The sequence below is a fragment of the Hemicordylus capensis genome, chromosome 2 (genome assembly GCF_027244095.1).
Source record: "Hemicordylus capensis ecotype Gifberg chromosome 2, rHemCap1.1.pri, whole genome shotgun sequence".
In the NCBI taxonomy this organism is placed as follows: Eukaryota; Metazoa; Chordata; class Lepidosauria; order Squamata; family Cordylidae; genus Hemicordylus; species Hemicordylus capensis.
In genome coordinates, this window is record NC_069658.1 from 191839859 (window position 1) to 191851982 (window position 12124).

Consider the following 12124-nt stretch of genomic DNA (forward strand, 5'->3'; position numbering starts at 1 on the left):
CCAACAACATCTGGGGGCTCAAGGCTAAGAAACCCTGAATTAAGCAATTAAATATTCCTTAATCGCCTAAAACAGGGATTCTCAACGTTGGGTCTCCAGATGTTATTGGACTTCAGCTCCCATAATCCCCAACCAAAGGCCACTGGGGCTGGGGATTATGGGAGCTGAAGTCCAAGAACATCGAGAGACCCAACGTTGAGAATCCCTGACCTAAAACAATTAATTGGACAATGTAGTTTTTAAAGAAAAAAAGGTAATTATTTTAAAGAATTGTTATTGATAGCATTCAATATCTGGTGAGTGTTTGATCTAGAATGGATGGGGGCGGGCTTGAGCAGAGCTACTGTGACCCAAGAAAAGCCACTTTTCCACTTTCCTGTTTGCATAGTCCTGTTTGTGCTGAGAACAGATGTTGTTGTTGGGCACTTGGTGTAGGGCCTTCACAGTTCCCCTCCCAGTCAAAACAAAAACTGGGCATGACAATGAGATAATCGGCTTCTGACTAGTCTGAAGTGGAAGGGGGGAAAGTGAGAGTGAAACTGTATAAAGGAGGCCTGTACCAGTGTTCTGGGGCAGAAGGAAAAGATCTGGAGTGGATACTACTGTGGAGTGAAAACATCAGGAAAGGAGGTGTCTTTTGTGCAAGCTGTTTCCTGGAGAAAGAGGATCTGTTTTGTATTTTCTCACTTGCTTACTGAATTTGCTACTGGCTTTTTTGGAGTCTGAATGTTGTGTGAACCTTGACTTGATATCAATGATTAAGTACTGATACTGCTTTTCCTTTTCCTTTTTGCAATAAAAGATATATTAGGGGGGGAAAGAGTCTCTCTTCTTCATTTTTTACTTGCCTGGACTATCCTTGACCTAGCTTAGCCTAGGACCACAGATGTTCACTTTGCTGGGCAAGAGGCCTGGCTGGGATAAAATATATGTTTTCGGCAGGCACACACGTCTCCCCCTAAGGGGTGTCAGATACATGGTATAGTATTTATACAAACTGTAGATGGCAGTTGCTATCCCAGAAAGGTCATCCCCCTGTTTGTACCCTGTCTTTCAATTTAACAACAACAAAAATGTATGAGGGGCTCTCAAACTAAAAAAAAAGGACATACGGATATTAGGGGTGTGCATGAACCATTCACTGCCAAACCCATTTGCCTTGAATCGGACCGGTTTGGTGGCTCAGTTGCAAACCAAACTGGGGGCGGTCTGGTCCGTGATCAAACCAAACCAAGCCTGGTTCAGGCGGACCGGTTCGGCATCGAATGGGCGGCTGGGGCGGCGGCAAGAGAGGTATTTAAAAGGTCTTACTTGGCTGATGTAGCAACTTGGTGCAGCCCCCAACTTGGTGCAGCCCCCACAACACCCTTTTTAGCACGCCATGCCATCACGGTGTGGGCGGCGTGCTAAAAAGGGCATCTTGACACATGCTTAGCTATGGGCTGCGGCAGTGGGGGGGGACAGTTTGTCATGGTGCTGGCAAATTTAAAATACTTTAAATACTTCTCTCACTGTCCCCCCTTAAAGCTTCCCAGGACCCCCACTCCCCCCCTTTTTGTGGGTAAAGGAGAATCCTCACTGGATCCCCTTTAGAAACGTCAGCCACTTGAACTGCCAAACTAGTTCAGTCAAATGGACTAGCCAGTCGGTTCAACTGAATGAGTTTAGAAATACATGGTTCGGTTCAAATTCGATTTGAATTCAAAACGAACCATGATATTTGGTTTGTACACACCTCTAACAAATGTCATCTTTTAATAGATAGAAAAATTGTGATGATGAGAGAAATGGCCAGAATTTCATTATTTTTATTCCTCCTCAGAGCTATACAACTTCAGATGTTGGCCTACAGCTCCCCCAATCCCTGATTATTGGTCACTATGCCCGGGGATTATAGGAATTGTAGTCCAAAAACAGCTGGAGGACTGGAGTTGTGCAGCCTGGAAGCTCAAGAAACCCATGGTCCTTCCCCACTCCCAATTTATCTTCATAACAACCCTGTGAGCTAAGCTAAACCAAGAAAACAACTGGCTCAAGGTCATCTAATGAACTTTTAAGGCTATGGGTACTTAGCTGAAAACTCTAACCAGCACACCACACTGGCTCTCGCTAATGTAGTCTTGTTAATGGGATGTTACAGCTAATGTGCTCAAGATGTCCATCTGCGCCAACTTTCTGCACTGAATGCCTTCCTCTTACTACTGATCAAATGCAGCTCAATCGGTCCCTCAATCACGACGTAGGAATCAAAAGCATAGCTGCTTTCCTAGTGCCAGGGCTCTCTGAAAGCTTGAAGTCCGACACTTCTCTTTTCCTACAATGGAACCTTGAAATGTCAACACAGTGCTTTCCTATAACATTGCTAAACACCATGCCAGCACTCCGTATCTTATTTTCACCACTGCTCTTACTGTTCGTTTTCTCATCCAAACAAAGAGGAGCAATAACCAAACTATATACATGTACAGGGCTAGAGCAAGGAATCTCAACTTTGGGTCCCCAGATGTTGTTGGGTTACAATTCCCATAATCCCCAGTCACAACTGATTTGGAGTTGTAGTCCAACAACATCTGGGGACCCGTGGCTGAGAACCACTGGGCTAGAGAAATCTCTAGGTTCACACACTTATTTTACATTTTATTTTTATTTATTCATTCATTTTTATTGGATGACTCCATCCAATAACTCATCACTTGGATGACTCACTCTACGCAGTCCTCTGCTCCTCATCTCCAACACATATATAAAAGCAAGCCAGAATGTGAGGACTGTATTAATACACTGGCAATCACATATTCATACTTTTCTCTGCTGCAGTGTGTAGGGGGCGATAAACTACCCTGGGGTCCCACAAGGCAGAAGGCCCCCAACATTTTTTTTAAATACATCAGTAATGGTACAACTAGTAAAGTCCACATATTCCTTCACAGACCAGATTGTTTTACATTCTTGGTTCGGCAGACACACAATGAAGTCTTCCCTTCTGGGAGCTGAGCTGAAACCTGCAGTCTGTAACACCAGCTGGAAGGCAAGCTCCCTTCCCCTGCTTTGCACCCATGAAATATGGATGATAATGAAACCCGGCTGAGCGGAATACCGATTAGAAAGGGGGTAAGCGGGAGAAATAAGCTAGCCAAACTTCATTTGTTAAGGAAGGCATTGGACTTAGGAAGGAGCCCTGATTTTTAAAAGTCTGCCCTAGCGGGGAGAAATCTTATGTACATTTGTTCCATTCCATGCCAGCATCACCAACCCCCAGGAGAGGGGCAATACTGACAAGCAAAGAAATCCACATTCTTCAGCTGAGCTATGTGACTACCTCATGAGCATTACCACAGGAGAGGCAGTATAAATTGGTCCTGAGAGAGAAATTAGATATGGCCCTCTGTGCATGGCTGCTATCCAAATCAGCAGTCATGTATCTACTTAACCCTTCTGGAATAACTACTGCAACCCACCTCATCTCCTGACATCACAACATTCTAGCCTTGCTCCACATCAGTGGCTGCTGATGGCAAAGGTGTGGAAACTTGGGACATAATGGCATGGGTAAGTTCTATAAGGGTGGAGATGAAATTCTCCACTCCCATTTTTACAGCCACATTTTCAGGCAGTGGAGCCATTTTTCTTTTTTTGCAGGTGGAGCATGAAATGGGTATATGTATGTGTGTGCAAAACCCATGCCCCCTTCAAAATCTAGACTGCACATCTTGTTCCCCCACATCACCTCCTCAAGTTGAATGTAGGGATGGGCTAATTTGGGGGAGGTCAGGAAACAAAAAGAGAGAGAGCTTCCAACTGGCTTCTATTTCCCCCTGCAATCGTCTGCCTGAGCAGCACTGCCTGAGTAACACTCTGCCTGATCAGCACTCACATTCCCCTCTCCAAGCAATGCTACATAATCATTTAGCATTGTTTCAAGAGGGGTTTTTTTTGCGGGGGGATGGATCTTGTTCTAGAGGTCTCTGCCCTAGAACAGGATCCAGGAGCAACACAGACCTAGGATAGCTCCAAGGGCAAAGCAGTCAGGACCTCGGCTAGCTCCGAACAGGACCACAAGATCTGGGTATGGCAACATAAAGGAATACTGCTCTAGTGACTTCTTGGATCAGTCTTCTGGGTTTTCTGGCTGCTGTTCAGGGAGAGTGAATTATTTCTACTCCTTCCCTAAGGAAGGCATTGTTCCTTAAAGGGGCCTTGCCCAGTTTCTTAAGTGCTGGTTCTGGTGGTGCTAGGGGGCCTCTACTAGGACTAGCTGATCAGCAGGAGACTCATCTGAGTCACACAACCAAGGCAAGGCTGTGCTTTTATATCAAGGTAGAGGTGCTGGCTCAGGATCCCCTGGTTCCCTTGGCGTAGGGAACTCTGGTAGCATGGAGTCACCCAGGGTCTGGTCATAGGGTCCTACCACCCGACTTCATCCTGAAATGTCCACCTCATTCCCCAGTGGGGAGGGGTACTGAAGTTGGGGAGGGGTACCAGAGTCGGGGCCATAACAAAGTAGTAGCTGCCAGTAGGAGGCACCTCCACCAGAGAACTCCCTTAGGAAATATGTTATATCATAGTATCGCATGGAGGGACATTGTGAGGGAGAGGGATGCTGCTCAGGCAGGGGACTGTGGGAAAAACATGGAAGTCACCAGGGTGCTCTCCTGTTGTCCTGTGACTGGCACCAGATTGGTTCATCCCAATGTTCTACTTGACATAGTGATGAGGGGAAACGTGTTGGCACATATTTATGTTAACATCCAGTTTGGCCCTAAGCATCAGCTCCAGATGGAGAAGACACCTTTAATGGAGGGCCTTTAGCTCAGTGGTAGAGCACATGCTTTGTATATAGCAGGTCTTCTGACCTATTCCCAAGATCTCTATTTAAAGGATACTGGGTAGCAAGGCTGAGAAGTCTCAGAAGTCTGTGTGAGACCTTGGAAATCCCCTGCCTGTCAGAGCCCAATGGTCTCTAGCCAATGCTGGGCTAGAAAGACCAATGGTCTGACTCAGTAGAAAGCAACTTGCATGTCCCCCCTGCCATTGCAAGAAAGGTGGGCATTTGGGAGGGCTCCATGTATCTTTAAAAGATACGGTTGACTGTCACATCCCAGAATAATGTAATGTTTCTCAAGGACGAGGAAAGCTTGATTTATACATATGTGGAAGATCTTTTATTATTATTATTATTGAAGACCCACAGGTGTGTGTGTGTGTGGGAGGGGGAATGCTGAAACTCAAAGAGATCATTTTTCTTACAAAGGCAGCTGTGGTTATTAGTGACAGAGGAAAATGCACTGTCATGAAGAAAGTGATTATATATAAAGTTGAGCTGAAGTATTGGCCAGCAGAAAACTCGAGGATAATAGCGGAAGTGTCCAGAGTGAGAAATTTCCCCCCAAACCCCACTTCATCTATAGTTCCATTTCTTCTATATTTCTTCTATGGCTGTTTCCAGTCTTGATGATCACATAGCCATTTTGGTCTTTCCTGCGCAGTGCCTGAGCGACCTGGTGGCTTTTTTCGGTCTTCTCGTGCTGTGCTGCAGAGCATAGCACTGAAATGAACAAAATGTCTGCATGATCATCAAAGTTAACAGGGGGAGGAGTTTGGAGAGTGCAAGGGGCAAACTCTGTGCCAAAGCTGAACTGAAATGAGTAGGTTTCATTTCGACTCAGCCCTATAAATCCTCATTAATCCAGCAGAGGGAGGCAGTGCAGTCTGCACAGCGGAGAACGCCAGACAAAAATTTCAATTAGAAGAAGTCAGGCATCACTTTTAACAGTGGGAATCTGGTCAACCACCAGGGAGCACAGCCATAAAGCGGGGGTGTAAACTCTCCATGATCAGGGCTTTGTGCTAAGATAGTTCAAGCTCTGTGATCAGAATAAATTATGCATATTCACCTCTACTTTTGAAATACAACTTATTTTGCTCTGCTAGGTATGCTGCAGAAACAGAGTGACGCAGAGGACTGCAGCCGTCATGCTCTGACCGTCTAGAGATTCTGCTCATCCTTTCCCCTTCTATGCTTTTGCAGCAAGCCTTACCTACAGACTGGCAAGCTTATCTCCACTGTCACAGGGACTAGTACCTTGGATAAACAAAAATTTAAACAATTTTGACCATCTTGAATTCTGTAGCATATATCAGATTTTTCACCTGCAGAATATAAATGAGTGTACATTAAGTCTTGTTCCAAACTCATAGGATTTCAAAAGATGTTTCGTAATAAAATTTTCAATTTTTGCATGAATTCCTCCACATTCCTCAATCTGAGCCAATCAGTCTATATGCTCTCAAGAGGTGAAAAAACTCCCAAATCCTAAGAACCATAGCCCCAATCCAGAGAAAACTGCAATCAATCAGACTTAAGTGTAACTAACGTTCTCTGGATTGCAGTCAGGAACTCATCTTTTGGTGCCCTTGAAAATGCCAGTATTAAAAATTCCAAGCATTCTACATTTCTCAAATAAAGAAGAAAACTCTCCGTGGCCCTCTCCTGACCTCCTGGTCCATGAAATGCTAAATCAATATTAACCCACCCACCTCCACAAACATCTGACAAGTCCCTTTTGCAATTGTAGGTTATGTCCAAGCTGTGCAGCTGCTTTGGTTAGGAAACCTGCCAAAGGTGCTCACTGTTCTGCCAAAGGATGAGAGGCATCAAAATGGCAAGGCAGCTGAGACAGCTCCAGATCAATGGCTGCCAAATTGTTAGGCACAAGTTGTGGGGATCTGGCTTTTGATCACGAGAAGGTAATCTCATCTGTGCGTCCGAGCCAAAAACCAACGGAAACTGCATCCTATGGATTGATGCATTAATTTTCAGCGTGATCCTCTGTATGCACCCCCCGACCTCATAACAAAAGAGAGGCTCCCAATCCTCACCCTTCTCTCTAACCTGAATGCCATGGTTCCATCCCCTCCAACTGCTATAGGGGAAGGAAAAAACCCATATTCCTTGGATCCCCAGATAACCCAGGACTGTATTCCTCACAAGCATCAGTTCTTTTCTCATCTTGTCACACGCTGCAGCACAATGTCCATAGCCCCAGGTTAAGAGTCGTTGCGTGAAGATATTTGCAAATGCAATTTGCTTGCTCAATGGCTGCGTGTGGTGTCTCAGCTAGCACATCAGCCAATTGCACCAGTTCCAGCTGAACAAACAGTTAGGAGAGTTAGTTGCAGCAGCGAGGGCACTGAAAGACATCCCTGGCAGCAGAGACGACCAGACCTAGAGTCCACATCTAGGTAAAGTAAAAGTTGTGCCGTCGAGTCGATGTCGACTCCTGGTGACCACAGAGCCTTGTGGTTTTCTTTGGTAGAATACAAGAGGGGTTTACCATTGCCTCCTCCTGTGCAGTCTGAGATGATGTCTTTTAGCAGCTTCCTATATCACTGCTGCCTGATATAGGTGTTTCTCATAGTCTGGGAAACATACCAGCGGGGATTCAAACCGGCAACTTCTTGCTCCCTAGGCAAGTTACTTCCCCGCTGCACTACTTAAGGTGGCTCCCACATCTAGGTAGCAGCTGTAAAAGCAGTTAGGAGACCCAGAGAAGCACTCCAACAGTGGTCTTATGACTCCTCTACTTCTAAATGAACTTTTCTGAACTGATATTGGGGTCCAAGGGATCCCAATTAAGTTTTTAAAATTAAAATGAAATGCATTATGGTACGTAGGTTCAACTATACAGGGATGATATCTGGAATATGTCATCGTCATCGTCATCATCATCATCTTCATCTTCATCATCTACTATGGTCCACAACCAGCCAGCAAGTACAGTAATCAACAGTTGCAGGCAGGCAGTATAACTTAAAATACTCCAGTACTAAATAATAATGAAGAATACTGAAGAATACTAAGATTACTGACCCACCACCAAAATAACACATGTATCTTACATAACATGAAGATTAACCGTTTGTTTCCTGATATTACAAGCAGTAGCGCAATATTTAGCCACACGGTAGGTAATCTCAGCATCAGAGTCAGAAAGGAGGAGATTTACATAAAAGTCATCCAACCTGCCTAGATACTGTAACAAAATTGGACCAATAAGAAGAGATTGTACAGCTCTCTAAAATACACAATAAAATAATACATGCACCACAGACTCAATCATTCTTGAGCGGCAGGCAGAGCTGTTGGGAATATGGTGTACTGCGAAATCTTCCCTCCAAAACAGCTGAAGGTAACACATTTAAACAGGCCAAAGTAAAGGCATGGTGGAACTTAGGACAAGTACGTTTATATAAGTAATTAGCCAGGGATAGAATTTGTCTAGGATTTCCTACAACCATATAGTGTGTAATTCACACTCTGTCTTTTTGAAGTGCAATATCCCAAAGACACTGACGAATTGATTCTTTGGCCTTAAAAAGGCCCATATGAGCCAAATCTGAAAATGGGAGGCCATAACACCGAAGTTTCTTCTCCACTGCATTTTCCCATCTGAAGGAGAAGCTATCTATTAAACTGAGGGCGGCCCAACCAGAAGGGTTGTAAATTAATTTAATCCAGTAGTTGAAAATAAGCGACTAAGAGGAGAGCTGGTCTTGTGGTAGAAAGCATGGCTTGTCCCATTAGCTAAGCAGGGTCTGCCTTGGCTGCATTTGAATGGGAGACCACATGTGAGCACTGTAAGATATTCCCCTGTGAGCACTGTAGGATATTCCCCTCAGGGGATGGAGCCACCGCTCTGGGAAGAGCAGAAGGTTTCAAGTTCCCTCCCTGGATTCTCCAAGATAGGGCTGAGAGAGATTCCTGCCTGCAATCTTGGAAAAGCCACTGCCAGTCTGTGTAGACAATACTGAGCTAGATAGACCAATGGTCTGACTCAGTATATGGCAGATTCCTATGTTCCTAAATGTGTTTTTCAATTAGAATTAACCTGGTCTCAGTTCTCAGTAAAGCATTTAGTATGCAGCACGGGATGCTAATAATACATCTAAGAAACTTGGATGTACCGCCTCCAGAGAATGAAAGTTAGGATATATACATTAGTTGAGATGTTACCTTACACTGGAAAGCTTTCACCGCTGAAGGTATATATTGACTAGGGGTGTGCAATTCGGGTTTTCGGGTGATTCGGCTCGGACCCAAACTGAATCACCCCTGTTCTGTTTTGTGCCCGAATCTGGGTCACCCGAATCACCCTTGATTCGGTTAGGATTTGGATTTAATCCAAATCTGAATCCGAATTGATTCGGGGGGGTAAAAAGGGGCCCAGGGGCAAAATTTTGGGATGGGGTGGTAGTACCCAATGGGTAGAGTCTACCACCCCAATTTCAGGGGGATTGGGCAAAGTCCTGATTTTTGGTGAATTTTTGAGGTTTTAGTGACTTTGGGGCAGTTTGGGGGCATAGCATGGGATCTGGGCAAAAGGAGTGGGGTGGGGTGGTAGAGCCTAATGGGTGCAGGCTACCACCCCAATTTCAGGGGGATTGGGCAAAGGGCTGATATTTGGTAAATTTCTGAAATTTTCATGTCTTTGGGGCAGATTGGGGCAGAAAGTGGGGCCTGGGGCAGAATAGTGGGGTGGGGTGGTAGTGCCTAATGGGTGGAGGCTACCCATCCCAATTTCAGGGGGTTTGGACAAAGGGATGATTTTTTGAGAATTTTTGAAGTTTTAGTGTCTTTGGGGCAGTTTGGGGGCAGAAAGTGGATCTGCCCCCAAAGAGTGGGGTGTGGTGGTAGTGCCTAATGGGTGGAGGCTACCACCCCAATTTCAGGGGGATTGGGCAGAGAGATGATTTTTTGGGAATATTTGAAGTTTGAGTGTCTTTGGGGCAGATTGGGGGCAGAAAGTGGATCTGCCCCACTCTTAAATTGGGGATGGGTGGTAGCCTCCACCCATTAGGCACTATATACCAGCCCACCCCACTCCTTTGGGGTACATCCACTTTCTGCCCCCAATCTGCCCCAAAGACACCCAAACTTCAAATATTCCCAAAAAATCAGCCCTCTGCCCAATCCCCCTGAAATTGGGGTGGTAGCCTCCACCCATTAGGCACTACCACCACACCCCACTCTTTGGGGGCAGATCCACTTTCTGCCCCCAAACTGCCCCAAAGACACTAAAACTTCAAAAATTCTCAAAAAATCACCCCTTTGTCCAAACCCCCTGAAATTGAGGTGGTAGCCTCCACCCATTAGGCACTACCACCCCACCCCACTATTCTGCCCCAGGCCCCACTTTCTGCCCCAATCTGCCCCAAAGACATGAAAATTTCAGAAATTTACCAAAAATCAGCCCTTTGCCCAATCCCCCAGAAATTGGGGTGGTAGCCTGCACCCATTAGGCACTACCACGCCACCCCACTCCTTTTGCCCAGATCCCATGCTATGCCCCCGAACTGCCCCAAAGTCACTAAAACTTCAAAAAATCGTCAAAAATCAACTATGAACCGAATCACCCGAATTTTTTGGGTCCAAAATTCGGGTGATTCGGCTCGTGCCCGAAAAATATCAGGGGACATCGGGGGTGATTCGGTTCGGCCCCGAATCACCCGAAATTGTTCATTTTGGGCACAGATCGTTCTGTGCCCGAAATTTTTTGCACATCCCTAATATTGACCTCCACTAGAGAAATAGAATCTAGCCAGTGCATTTGCATTTCTGTGTGTCACCTTGGGTGACATGAGCCACATGAGCCTTCCAGGAACCATTTGATTGAAAAACCACCCCTCGATAGCTGTAAGTTTTAATCTGCTCTATTTCTTGGTCAATTCACAGATTCTACAATGAATTTGTGCTGGTCAAAGACCGAAATAAAGACGATGACTACAATGAATTGAATTGCCCCTTAAACAAAGGGGCTGATTCAAGGTTGAACAGAATCAGCCCTGATTCAGGCAAATTGATTTTCGTGGCTCATGCCGCCCTTTTGGTGGGCTTTTTGCTCTTGATTATTGGTTTTCTGGCACTGGCTTCCGACTGGATTGAGATCCCCTTGCTTCTTGGATGGCTTGTTATCATTAAAATCAAGTGTTGGCATGGGCAACTGTGCCACTGTTGGCTGTGGAGGGAAGGGAGGGGAGAAAACCTTTGGAGGGAATTTCAAAATATATTTAAAGAGATTGGGATGCAGAGAGAGAGAGTTCTTACATCAGGAAAGGCAAGGAAGGAATCAAGGAAGCTTTGATTTTGTGGTTTTCTTTTCTCAGCTCTGAGTATATGCTGTGCTGCCCATTTATTTATTTAACATATTTTTATACCACTCAAAACTTGCATCTAAAATAGTCTATTGCTGCTATAACTATTTTGTTGGATCTCAGATTGACAAAGGGGGAACAAAAAAGGAGGGAATTTCAAAATGTATTCAAAGGGACTAGACCAATGGTTCCCAAATTGGGAGCCTCCAGATGTTGCTGAACTACAACTCCCATCAGCCCCAGCTACAATTTATCGTGGCTGGGGACACTGGGAGCTGTAGTTCAGCAACATCTGGAGGCTCCCAGTTTGGAAACCATTGGGCTAGACTGTCTCTCAATCCCTTTGAATACACTTTGAAATTCCCTCCTTTTCTGTTCCCCCTTTGTCAATCTGAGATCCAGCAAAATAGTTATACTCTAGTATATGGTTGCTGCTAAGGGTGCTGCTGTGGCAGCAGTTGCGATGCTAGGAAGTAAGGGGTCATAATTGTGTGTGAGAGAGCAACTTGTGCCAATGATGTTACTGCAGCGCAGGCACTGTGGCTGGCAGTGGATTCTGGGTCATTCTTTTTGGCCATCTTTGGAATGTGTGTTTGGCAAAATGTATTGTTTTGTGTTGGGGGGAACTGTGTGTTCTGGTTCTGTTCTGCAGTGCTGTTTTTCAGGGTAGAGCGGCAAAATGTGTGCACAGTACACACAATCACCCCATTGTTCCCCATGGGTAGGTCCTAGGGACACCAAATTGGGTTGGGTGGTACAGCATTATGAGTGCTACCTACTGCCCAACCTACAAATGAAATGGGCAAGCAGGCAATGTCTAATTTTTTTTAAAAAAAACCAAAAACCTAAAGCCCCATTGGATCCTATGGGTTTTTGGGATAATTTTTTTAAAAATTAAAATCTCCCACTTGCCCATTTCTTTTGTGGGTTGGGTGGTAGGTGTCACCCATCATGCCCTATCACCTAACTCAAC

General features: G+C 45.2%; 1 protein-coding gene across 6 annotated transcripts in view; it reads right to left on the reverse strand.

Moving 5' to 3' along the window:
• OLFM2 (olfactomedin 2) overlaps nt 1-12124 on the reverse strand; it is a 283573-nt gene that overhangs the window by 62136 nt on the left and 209313 nt on the right. The gene's annotated exons all lie outside the window — the stretch shown is intronic.